The 13,679-nt window shown below is 40.6% G+C and overlaps 1 non-coding gene across 1 annotated transcript; it reads left to right on the top strand.

Moving 5' to 3' along the window:
• The first annotated feature begins 13,575 nt into the window (after positions 1-13,575).
• Positions 13,576-13,679, top strand: LOC112719471 (small nucleolar RNA R71). The gene has a single exon (XR_003161773.1). It is a non-coding gene; the product is annotated as a small nucleolar RNA R71 (small nucleolar RNA).

The raw sequence follows: 13,679 nt of genomic DNA, 5'->3' as shown, positions 1-13,679 counted from the left end.
TGGGATCAGTGTTTCCAGTGGTTCTGCAAGACCTACTCCTTTGTGGTCTTCAATGAATTCCTCCTCGTCTTTGCAAATTTCCTCAACTTCAACCATGTCTTGATCAAAGTCTTCGATATCTTTCTCATCACTTGAGTCATAATTGGGAGGTTGAGAAAAGTCGACCTCTGCATCATTTCGTATTCACTTGGGGAAGATTCTTCTGTCTCAAAGAATTCACTTGCGGATGCAAGTTCATTGCTACGAGAACTCGACTTGTGATTGTCATCATCAAGAAAACATGCGTCTTGGGTTATTCCATCTATTTCTTCATAAGATATCTGCTTCGGGGGTTGTGCACTATCCTCCTTAGCATCAGCTGTAATTTCTTTAAGGGAATTCTCCACAACTTTGGATTCCTGTGGAGGTTCAGCATCTCCTAAATCTTCAACCAACTCTCCTTCTTCTACAATGACAGCGTTCTCTACTTGTTTCAGTACGAAGTTATGCTCTATGCTATCCACTGGAGTTTCTAGTGTCTTCTTCGTGCTGTGTTCTTCATTAGATTCCCCACATGAAGCCATAGAAGTCTGTTGAGTGTCTGAATGTCTGGAAGATAATTGATTTATTGCTTGCTCCAGTTGATAAAGGGTTGCATTAAATTGGTCTACCGATTCTTCGAAGCGAACCTGTGATTCTTGGCTTGATGGATATGGACATGGTGCATAGGGGAGTGGTGGTTCTTGGGAGCAATTAGATTGGTGTTGGGGCGGATAAGGATCATATGGTGGCGAATGGTGAAAAGAACCTTGTGACTGTGGTGGGTTGAGGTTATATTGAAAGGATGGTCTCTGAGCATAGGGTAGGGCTTGTTGGTATCTACAAGGTGGTTCACCATACCTATCAATTTGGTATGCATTGTAGAACGGTCTCTATTCATGATATCTAGGAAGGTGTTGTTGCCTCAAGGGTTGATCATATCCTGTTGGCTCCATCCATCTTTGATTGCTTAGACCTTGATGCATAGTCCTGTTATAGCTTCCATTCCTTGCAACAAAAGTAGAACCAAACTCAAAGCGAGAGGGGTGAGAATTCATAGTAGCTATCAGAAATAAGAAGGGAGAACAAAAATAAATAAACAAGTAAAAGAAAAATATTTACAATAACCAATAATAAGGCACACGTTTGCAATTCCCCGGCAACGGCGCCATTTTGGAGAGAGAAACTCTCGCGCGATCTAGAATTCAGAATAAATTCCCGTTGTAAGTATAGCTTCTAGACCGACAAGAATTCCTTTTTTACAAAAGTTTTGGTTGTCACAAGTAACAAACCCCTTTAAAATTAATAACCAAAGTATTTAAACCTCGGGTCATCTTCTCAAGGAATTGCAGGGAGGTATGTTCTTATTATTGGTTATGAGTTTTGTAAATTGGGGGTTTTGAAAGTGAGGAACAAGTATATTAAATGATAAGAAAAATAAAATAGTAATAATAAAATAAACTCTTGGCAAGGTATTAGAATTGGAATTCCTATCCTAGTTATCCTTATCAGGTGTGATGAGAATTGGGTTTTAATCCCACTTAGTTATCCTTTATTAAACAAAGGAAGGTCAAGTGGCCTAATTAGCTTGATCCTCAAGTCCTAGTCAATCCCTGTGGGAGGACTTGCTTTAGAGCGATCTAGATCAATTAAAATCTGCCCATTTCAATCACTGCTGAGTTTGACAACTCAAGTGTTACCAATTACCTAACCAAAGCCAAAAGGGGGAAAATCTAAATTATTTATATAAATAAAAGAAAACAATCATGAGTCTGAAATACCTCAAATTATATTAAATAGAGAAAATCCTAACATGAATGGTTCATAAGCCAAATTGAGAAAATATATAATCAACAAATAAGAGAAGTCAAAATAAAAAGGTATTGAACCTGATAAAAAGATGAGATGAAAATATTCCTAAGTTCTAAAAATCCTAATCCTAATCCTAAGAGAGAGGAGAGAACCTCTCTCACTAAAAACTACATCTAAATCCTCAAAAGTGTGTATTCTCTATATGCTTCATGAATGGGTGGATTCCTCCATTTATAATTCTTCAATCTGTGTTATCTGGGCTTGGATCTGGGCCAAAAAGGGCCCAAAAATCGCTGAGGATGACTTCTGCAGATCACGCACGTCACGCGTTTGCATGGGTCACGCGGTTGCGTCATCTGGAGTGTTGCTCTTCCATGCGGTTGCGTCAGTCATGCGCTTGCATCAGTTATGTTTCGCAGGTCACGCGTTCGCCTCATTCATGCGCTCGCGTCGATTCTCTTTTGCACGAACCACGCGTTCCCGTCGTCCATGCGGACGCGTCACTGCCAGTTTCTCCAAGGACTCCAATTTATGCTTTCCTTCCATTTTTGTATGTTTCCTTTCCATCCTTTAAGTCATTCCTGCCCTAGAAGCTCTGCAACTACTCAACACACAAATCTCGGCATCGAATGGTAATAAAGGGTAATTAAAATAATTATTTTTAAAGCATAGGAAACGTGTAATTCACATATATCACATAATAGGGAAGGGAAAGTAAAACCATGCAATTTACATGAATAAGTAAGTGAAGGGTTAAATAAATCACTTAATTTGAGCACAATATATATCATAAAATATGGGTTTATCAGGTTCATAGTAGGAAGGTGGTTCTTCTTGGTAGGGTTGTGGCGGTTCAACACTCTCCAATGTTTCTACTCGTCGCACAACATACTCCATGGTGGCTTGAAGCCGGTCCATTGATTCCTTGAGGTGATCTCTTGACTCTGGTTCTAACTTGCTAAGGTAAGCAAGATCATCTTGCTCTTGGATTGGTGGACATGAATATTCTTCCATGGGAGGTTGTGGTTGAAAGTAAAATTCATCTTGGGATAATAGACAAGAAATATAAATAGCAAAGGAAATAAACCAACAACTAACAAAGCTCTTGGCAAGATATGAGAACTAGAAGTCCCATCCTCATTATCATCCTCAATTGTGACATCAAATGTCCATTTCTCCCACTTAATCAACCTCTAGCTATGAAGGAAAGTCAAGTGGATAAATCAATTTGATTCCTTAAGTCCTAGTCAACTCCTAAGGAAAGACTAGAGTTAGTGGAATTCAAATTAACTAGCAACGTTCAATTATCAATCAACAAAAGAGTTGGATAACTCAAGAGTCTCCAATTACTCAACCAAAGCCAAGAGGAGAAAAACCTAGCTCATAACTAGAAGAAGCATTTCAACAAACACATAGAAAGCAATAAAAGTAAATATCACAAATTGCAAGAATTAAAGAACTTACCAATTGCATTGAGAAGAAATGTAGATCTACAAGAGAATTCATAAAGCAAAAGGAAAATTGAAGCAAGAGAAGAAGTAGACCTAGATCTAAAAGATTAACCTAAACCTAATCCTAATTCTAGAGAGAAGAGATAGCTTCTCTCTCTAGAAACTAACTCTAACTACTTCTCTAACTAAACTATGTCCTAATGTGTGAAGTGATTCTAATGTGTTGATTCCCCCTTGAATTTTGCCTTAAATAGCCTCAGAAATGAGTTGGATCTGGGCCTGGGAAGCCCAGAATTTGCCCCTAGCATTTTACCTTTAAGTGAGTCACATGCGAGCATCGACGCATACGCGCCATGTACGCGTACGCATCGCTTGGCAATTTTCCATTGACGCATACGCGTCATGTATGCGTACGCGTCACCATGCGTCTCCACAATCCACGCGTGCGCGTCTGCTGCGCTTGCGCGTCGATCTCAGCATCCCAAATCATTGTTTCTTCATGAGTTCTCCACTTATATGCTTTTCCTTTTCATCCCTTTGATTCATTCCTAGCCTTTCCAACCTGAATTCACTGACAAACATATTAAGACATCTAGTGGAATCAAAGGTGAATTAATATTGATACATTAAAGGTAAAAAAAAAGCATGTTTTTACACTTAAGCACAAATTAGGAGACAATCATGAAACTATGCTATTTCCTTGGATAAATGTGGGTAAACGGTGATAAAATCCTCTAAATTGAGCACAAGATAAACCCTAAAAATGGGGTTTATCAATCACATCAATTGAGCAGCACCATTTGAAAGGGGAAGAAGGGGATACGAACCCCCAATTGGGTGAACATCGCCTTATAAAACCAAATCCAATCGGCAATCCAGGGGGAGTGTAGGTTGAGTTGATATATCAACTCGTGAGCGGCGGGGATGAAGACCTCATAGTTAGATTCCTCGTTAGTCCCATCGCACAAGTACTCATCTTGTCGAACTCGGTAAGCTCCTCTTCGCCCATCTGGTTAGGGGAGTCTTTCACGTTCGAGGTTACCCATGCGTACCGGTTGTAAGGCGCTCTCGCAACGAAAACCCGTGCAACAAGACGTTGGGCCATACCTACAGTAGGGGCACCACTCAGTTAGTCTAAGAGATTGGGAGATCGGAGCTGGCCTAGAAACTACATTTTGCCTATCTGATGCCTAGAACCAAGCAGGGGGTAAATCTATGGCCAAAGTAAATCCTAAAAAATGGTAACCACCCTAATGCGCCTACCTAATGTTGGCACTATTCAAACATGCAACAAAACGTACAGTTGGAAATCCTTGGTAAGATTCGTATGAAACAAGCGATTCGCAGCAGAAACTTGGGAGAAAATGGAAGAAAAAGAAGAAGAAGAAATAGTTATGAACGGAAGGATGAAGCGTGAAAGAGAAAGGTGAAAAGAAACTGAACAATAACTAACCTTGAGAAGCGCAAAGGACAGGGGCAGAATAGTCATTCCTCGCAGGGTTTTGAATCACTTATTAAGAGCATTAAATGATCGGCGCGAAGAGCGAGGCGAGAAAAGATGCTCCCCTACAGCGAAGAAGTCCACACACGCCAAAGGCGCGTCCTACCCACAAGCGACAGACAAGGCGATGACGCACAAAAGAGAACACAAGAACACGCCAACAACGGCACTCACGGCCCTAGCTGGCGCATTGGGGGCACTGTTACGGCCCAGACCAGCTGGCCTGTTAAGCTACCCGGCTTAAGGATGATCCGACCTAAGCGGTCGGGTTGGCGACCGTTACTCGGCTTGCGGCCCGGACACGCGCACCTCTGTTGACAGCTGCATGACAGCTATGGGGAATGAAGCTTCCTGGAAGGAAACTTTTCCTACGGGGCCCACTCTACTAACAGGGTATATAAGGGGAGGGTCCTACCCCTCCCTCAAGGTACGTCACCATATTCCTTACTCTCTAACCGCCTGCACAGTTTTTGACATGAGCGTCGGAGTGTTCTTGCAGGTGGCACCCCCTCGCATCACGAAGATCTCGAAAGATCGGTAACACACCAGTACCTCGTTCCGCGGACTGATGCTACGATTTTAGGAAATTGCACGATCGGCAAAAATTCCTTCCGGCAAGTGCACCGGTTATCGTCAAGTAAAAACTCACAATAGAGTGAGGTCGAATCCCACAAGGATTGGTTGAGTGAGCAATTCGGATTAGAAGTGTGTTCTAGTTGAGCGGAATCAAGATTTAGATGAGAATTGCGGAATGTAAAATTGGCGGGAAACGTAAATGGCAAGAAATTGAAATTGCGGAATCTTAAATTGCATGAATTAAAGAGCGAGAAGCTAAATTGCTGAAATTAAAAAGGGATCGGGGTGATTGCATGAATTTAATTGCAGAATGTAAAGAGAAAGTGGTAGATCAGAAATGGGGAATTCATTGGGTTTCAGGAGATATTGAGATCTCCGAATCAAAACATTTTTATCCCTTCCTCAACCAATGCGTTCATTGAATTTTGCTTGGCAATCTTATATGATTGGATCCCAATCCCTTGACTCACCAATTCTCTCTAAAAACAAACAAATTCCCAATCCCTTGGTTTAAATGTTCATAAGAAGAGATGACGCTCGATCACTGATTATACCACACAGTTTCATGAACCACAATTTGGTAGGATTACATGTCACAATATCCATCCAAACCCCAATCCAATTCACTGTGAGAAAGCTTCTCTAGCATGAATCCTCCATTCCTTTCCCAAGGTTCCGAAGGATTCCAATTATGGATAGTTTCTTTCCCAAGACAACTAACCAATGGAATTAGATCGAGAAGCTTTCTAACAAAAATTCAAGAGAAAAGATTGAAGAAGAAGATAAAAACTATTATTGATTCATTGAATTACAATAGAGCTCCCTAACCCAATGAAAGGGGGTTTAGTGAGTCATAGCTCTGAATTCAATTACAAAAAGTATGAAAACTAGAAAAATGATCCAAAGTCCTCCAACTAACTTAAATTCTATCCTATTTATACACTTTCTAAATTGAGCTTCTGTTGTGTTTCTTGGGCTTTGAGGCCTTTCCCTGATTTCCTTTTGCTTTGGGTTTATAATCCATAATCCTGATGAGGCTGCTGATCCAATTCTGTAACATTCATTGAGCCAACTTAGTGATAATCAAGTAATGACGCATGACTCAACAAATTGAAATTCCAGACTCATCAATTCTTCAGGCCCAATCCCATAAACCATGATATTCAATTGGGTTTCATACCAGAGTACGTTTAAGTTAATGTTTGTGCTCAAATGCTAACTTAAAACTGCAATATCTTTGGCCCAGAAACCTTTTCAAATAGTGGCGTTTAAGTTGCAGTTTAAGCTTAAACTGCAACTTAAACGCCAGACACTTCCAGTGATGCCTTTTGTGGAAGCACGTTTAAGTTCCAGTTTAAGCTTAAACTGGAGCTTAAACGTTGGACACTCCTGGAGGTGGTATAACTCAAGCACGTTTAAGCTTCAGTTTAAGGTTAAACTAAAGCTTAAACGTGGAAATGGAAGAAAGCAACCCTGGAGTGTGGAATGGTCGAACACGTTTAAGCTTCAGTTTAAGGTTAAACTGAAGCTTAAACGTGGAAATGAAGAAAGCAACCCTGGAGGAGAATTTTGGTCGAACACGTTTAAGCTCCAGTTTAAGGTTAAACTGGAGCTTAAACGTGGAAATGGCTCCCTGGTGCATTTCTCATTTCTGCGTTTAACTTCCAGTTTAAGGTTAAACTGGAGGTTAAACGCCACTTTCAGCTTTTCCTCAGCTTTCATGATTTTGGCGTTTAAGCTCCAGTTTAAGCTTAAACTGGAGCTTAAACGCCACTGATAGTTCCCAGCATTATATGGCTTGGCAGTTTAAGTTCCAGTTTAAGCTTAAACTGGAACTTAAACTCCACATGTGATATTCAAGCTTCCTTTATTGATTTTGTTGCTTCCTTGCCTAACCTCTTCTTCCCTGAAATCATCCAAACAACTGCATCAAAGTCTTGCAAAATTTCATGAGAAATCTTCCATTCATAGCATTCAAGTAATATAACTAAAAACTCATGGAATTTGCATCAAAATCATACTGTTTGGATGGTTCATTGCTTTGTTATTCATTTAACCATTCTTGGTTACTTTAAGCTCAAGAAAATGCATAAAACAACTAAAACTAACAGAAAAATGCTAGTGAAACTAGCCTAAGATGCCTTGGCATCACAACACCAAACTTAATACTTGCTTGTCCCTAAGCAAGTTTTGAGTTATTTGAGAAGAAAGTATGAAACAGAAAGCAATTACATTGGCTATATTAGTAAGCACTTGAAGTTCATCAGAAGGGTTTTATGCAGAAAGTTGCAGCATCACTTTTTCATTCTTATCAGGTAAGATTATCACTTTTTCATTGCATCCATCAAACACTGCTATGGCCTCTTGTTATTCTTATGTCCTTGGCACTTTTCCCTTCTTTGTTTTTCTTTTTCTTAGAGCTCCTTTGCTCCTTGTTTGCTCAGTGTCATGTGTTGCACAAGCCTTTGGCATTTTCTTTTTCTTATCAGTGCACTACACATATCCACTACAGGCATTTTAGTTCACATTTCTTCTTGAGACATTGGTGCCCAGTGGTGGACGAAATTGTGATCAATTCTCTTTAAGTTGTTTGTCTTTGTATGAAATCATTATTATGGCACTGGTTGAATTCACAACTCCGTTCAACTAACCAGCAAGTGTACTGGGTCGTCCAAGTAATAAACCTTACGTGAGTAAGGGTCGATCCCACAGAGATTGTTGGCATGAAGCAAGCTATGGTCACCTTGTAAATCTCAGTTAGGCAGATTAAAATGGTTTATGGGTTTTCAAAAATAAAAATAAGAAAATAGAAATAATAAACGGATAGAAGACTTATGTAGATTCATTGGTGAGAATTTCAGATAAGCGAATGGAGATGCTGTATGGCTCAAGGACGCCTGCTCTCCTACTGCTTCTATTCAATCCTTCTTACTCCTTTCCATGGCAAGCTTTGTATAGGGGTTCACCATTAGCTGTGGCTACTTTCAATCCTCTCGGGAAAATGATCCTATGCGGTTGTCAGTCGCACGGCTAATCGTCTGGAGGCATCACCCATGGTTGATGGCTACATCCCATCCTCGCAGTGAAAACTAATGCTCACGCACTCTGTCACAGTACGGCTAATCACTGGTTGGTTCCCGCTCCTACTGGAATAGAATCCCTTGATTCTTTTGCGTCTGTCACTAACGCCCAGCAGGTTACAAGTTTGAAGCACGTCACAGTCATTCATTACCGGAATCCTACTCGGAATACCACAGACAAGGTTAGACTTTCCGGATTCCCAGGATCCTACTCGGAATACCACAGACAAGGTGAGACTTTCCGGATCCTCATAAATGCTGCCATCTATCTAGCTTATACCACGAAGATTCTGTTGGGGAATCTAAGAGATACACATTCAAGCTCTGTTGCATGTAGAACGGAAGTGGTTGTCAATCACGCGCGTTCATAAGTGAGAATGATGATGAGGGTTACTTATCATCACATTCATCATGTTCTTAGGTACGAATGAATATCTTGGAATAAGAATAAGAGAGATTTGAATAAAAGAAAATAGAACTTCATTAATACTTGAGGTACAGCAGAGCTCCACACCCTTAATCTATGGTGTGCAGAAACTCCACCGTTGAAAATACATAAGTAAAAGAGGTTCAGGCATGGCCGAATGGCCAGCCCTCTCCATGATCAAGTGACCGAATGATAAAAGACTTTAAGTGGTCAAAAGATATCTAATACAATAGATAAATGTTCTATATATACTTAGACTAGCTCCTAGGGTTTACATGAGTAAGTAATTGATGCATAAATCCACTTCCGGGGCCCACTTGGTGTATGCTTGGGCTGAGCTTGATTAATCCACGAGCTGAGGCATTTCCTGGAGTTGAACTCCAAGTTATGACGTGTTTTGGGCGTTCAACTCCGGATCATGACGTTTTTCTGGCGTTTAACTCCAGATAGCAGCATGTACTCGGCGTTCAACGCCAAGTTACGTCGTCAATCTTCGAATAAAGTATGGACTATTATATATTGCTGGAAAGCCCTGGATGTCTACTTTCCAAAGCCGTTGAGAGCGCGCCAATTGGAGCTCTGTAGCTCCAGAAAATCCATTTCGAGTGCAGGGAGGTCAGATTCCAACAGCATCAGCAGTCCTTTTGTCAGCCTTCTTCAGAGTTTTGCTCAAATCCCTCAATTTCAGTCAGAATTTACCTGAAATCACAGAAAAACACACAAACTCATAGTAAAGTCCAAAAATGTGAATTTAACATAAAAACTAGTGAAAACATCCCTAAAAGTAGCTTAAACTTACTAAAAAACTATATAAAAACAATGCCAAAAAGCGTATAAATTATCCGCTCATCACAACACCAAACTTAAATTATTGCTTGTCCCCAAGCAACTGAAAATCAAATAGGATAAAAAGAAGAGAATATACTATAAATTCCAGAATATCAATGAATATTAATTTAATTAGATGAGCGGGACTTGTAGCTTTTTGCTTTTGAACAGTTTTGGCATCTCACTTTTTCCTTTGTAGTTTAGAGTGATTGGCTTCTCTAGGAACTTAGAATTTCGGATAGTGTTATTGACTTTCCTAGTTAAGCATGTTGATTCTTGAACACAGCTACTTATGAGTCTTGGCTGTGGCCCTAAGCACTTTGTCTTCCAGTATTACCACCGGATACACAAATGCCACAGACACATAACTGGGTGAACCTTTTCAGATTGTGACTCAGCTTTGCTAAAGTCCCCAGTTAGTGGTGTCCAGAGCTCTTAAGCACACTCTTTTGGATCACGACTTTAACCACTCAGTCTCAAGCTTTTCACTTGGACCTTCATGACACAAGCACATGGATAGGGACAGCTTGATTTAGCCGCTTAGGCCTGGATTTAATTTCCTTGGGCCCTCCTATCCATTGATGCTCAAAGCCTTGGATCCTTTTTACCCTTGCCTTTTGGTTTTAAGGGCTATTGGCTTTTTCTACTGCTCTTTCTTTTTCTTTTCGCCATTTTTTTTTTCGCAAGCTTACGTTTTCACTGCTTTCTCTTGCTTCAAGAATCAATTCATGAATTTTTCAGTTCATCAATAACATTTCTCTTTGTTCATCATTCTTTCAAGAGCCAACAATTTTAACACTCATAAACAACAAGATCAAAAATATGCACTGTTCAAGCATTCATTCAGAAAACAAAAAGTATTGTCACCACATCAATATAATTAAATTAAATTCAAGGATAAATTCGAAATTCATGTACTTCTTGTTCTTTTGAATTAAAACATTTTTCATTTAAGAGAGGTGAAGGATTAATGGATTTTATTCATAGCTTTAAGGCATGGTTACATACTAATGATCATGAAGTAGAGACACAAAACATAGATAAAAACAACATTAAAAACCGAAAACAGAAAGAAATAAAGAACAAGGAATGAATCCACCTGAGTGAGGGTGGCGCCTTCTTGAAGGTCCAATGGTGCTTTTTGAGCTCCTCTATGTTTCTTCCTTGCTTCTTTTGAATGCTTCCAATATTTGTGTGGAGGACAACTTATCCCCTGAGGTATCTCAGGGATCTCTTGATTTGCAGCCACATGTTCTACCACTGAGCTATGACGGCTTATATTTTTTCATCTCCCAAGACTCAGAGGTGGAAGCTTTTGTCTTCCCTTTGAGGTTTCTCTGGCCTTATGTGCCATTAATGGTAATGAAAAAGCAAAAAGCTATGCTTTTACCACACCAAACATAGAAAATTGCTCGCCCTCGAGCAAGAGAAGAAAGAAAAGATGATGAAGAAGAAGAAGAGATGGAGGGATGTGTGTATTCGGCTATATGGGTGGGTTTGGGTGGGAAAGAGTTTTGAATTTTGAAGGTGAGTGGGGAAGAGTGGATAGAAGTGAGTGGTGAATGAAAATTGGGAATTGTGACATGGGGAATTCAAATCACAAAAATAGGATTAGAAGGTAAGGTGGGAATATGGTAGGTGGGGATCCTGTGGGGTCCACAGATCCTGAGGTGAAAAGAAATACCATTCCCTCACCATATAGGCGTGTAAAATGCCTTCATGCATCATTCTGGCGTTCAAACGCCCATTGATGCACGTTCTGGGCGTTCAACGCCCATGTAATGCATGTTTCTGGTGTTGAACGCCAGTTTCATGCTTGTTTCTGGCGTTCAGCGCCAGTTTGTCCTCTCTGGGCACATTCCTGGCGTTCAGCGCCAGGATGTTGCTTGTTTCTGGCGTTCAGCGCCAGAATGGTGCTCTGTTCTGGCGTTGAACGCCGGCCAGATGCACCTTACTGGCGTTGAACGCCAGCCCGTGCGTCCTCCAGGGTGAAAAATTTTTTTTCTTCTGTTTTTGACTCTGTTTTTAAGTTTTTTGATTTTTTCGTGACTCCTCATGATCATGTACCTAATAAAACACCAAAATAACACTAAAACAAAATAAAATAAAATTAGATAAATAAAATTGGGTTGCCTCCCAACAAGCGCTTCTTTAATGTCAGTAGCTTGACAGTGGCTCTTCATGGAGCCACAAGGTGATCAGGTCAATGTTGTATAGTTGTCCACACCAAACTTAGAGTTTGGATATGGGAGCTTAACACCAAACTTAGAGTTTGGTTGTGGCCTCACAACACCAAACTTAGAATTTGACTGTGTGGGCTCTTCTTGACTCTGAACTGTGAGAAGCTCTTCATGCTTACTCTCTTTTGTCACAGAGGGATGGCCATGTGCCTTAAACACAAGGTAGTCCCCATTCAATTGAAGGACTAACTCACCTCTGTTAACATCTATCACAGCTTCTGCTGTGGCTAGGAAAGGTCTTCCTAGGATGATGCATTCATCATCTTCCTTCCTAGTGTCTAGGATTATGAAATCAGTAGGGATGTAAAGGCCTTCAACCTTTACTAGCACGTCCTCTACTATTCCATAAGCTTGTCTCACTGACTTGTCTGCCAATTGTAATGAGAACAAGGCAGGTTGTACCTCAATGATCCCTAGCTTCTCCATTACAGAGAGTGGCATCAGATTTATCCCTGACCCAAGATCACATAGCGCTTTTTCAAAGCTCATGGTGCCAATGGTGCAAGGTATTAAGAACTTGCCAGGATCTTGTTTCTTTTGAGGTAGAGTTTTCTGAATCCATGTATCTAGTTCACTAATGAGCAAGGGAGGTTCACTTTCCCAAGTCTCATTACCAAACAGCTTGGCATTTAGCTTCATGATAGCTCCTAAATATTGAGCAACTTGCTCTCCAGTCACATCTTCATCCTCTTCAGAGGATGAATAGTCTTCAGAGCTCATGAATGGCAGAAGGAGGTTTAATGGAATCTCTATGGTCTCTGTATGAGCCTCAGATTCCTCAGGATCCTTAATAGGAAACTCCTTCTTGCTTGAAGGACGCCCCAGGAGGTCTTCCTCACTAGGATTTTCGTCCTCCTCCTCCCTAGTGCATTCGGCCACTTTGATCAAATCAATGGCCTTGCACTCTCCTTTTGGATTCTCTTCTGTATTGCTTGGGAGAATACTGGGAGGAGTTTCAATGACTTTCTTACTCAGCTGGCCCACTTGTGCCTCCAAATTTCTAATGGAGGATCTTGTTTCATTCATGAAACTAAAAGTGGCCTTTGACAGATCAGAGACAATATTGGCTAAATTAGAAGTGTTTTGTTCAGAATTCTCTGTCTGTTGCTGAGAAGATGATGGATATGGCTTGCTGTTGCCTAGCCTATTGCGTCCACCATTGTTAAAGCCTTGTTGAGGCTTTTGTTGATCCTTCCAGGAGAAATTTGGGTGATTTCTCCATGATGGGTTATAGGTGTTTCCATATGGTTCACCCATGTAATTAACCTCTGCCATGGCAGGGTTCTCAGGATCATAAGCTTCTTCAGAAGCTGCCTCTCTAGTACTGTTGGATGCATGTTGCAATCCATTCAGATTTTGAGAGATTATGTTGACCTGTTGAGTCAACATTTTGTTCTGAGCTAATATGGCATTCAGAGCATCAATTTCAAGAACTCCTTTCTTCTGAGGTATCCCATTATTCACGGAATTCCTCTCAGAGGTATACATGAACTGGTTGTTTGCAACCATGTCAATGAGTTCTTGAGCCTCTTCAGGCGTTTTCTTCAGGTGAATAGATCCACCTGCAGAATGGTCCAGTGACATTTTCGAAAATTCAGAGAGACCATAATAGAATATATCTAATAGGGTCCATTCTGAAAACATGTCAGATGGACATCTTTTGGTCAACTGCTTGTATCTTTCCCAAGCTTCATAGAGGGATTCACCATCTTTTTGTTTGAAGGTTTGAACATCCACTCTCAGCTT

The sequence above is a fragment of the Arachis hypogaea genome, chromosome 10 (assembly GCF_003086295.3).
Source record: "Arachis hypogaea cultivar Tifrunner chromosome 10, arahy.Tifrunner.gnm2.J5K5, whole genome shotgun sequence".
NCBI classification, from domain to species: domain Eukaryota; kingdom Viridiplantae; phylum Streptophyta; class Magnoliopsida; order Fabales; family Fabaceae; genus Arachis; species Arachis hypogaea.
The sequence above is the reverse complement of the archived record's forward strand: the minus strand, read 5'-3'. Positions and strand labels throughout refer to the sequence as shown.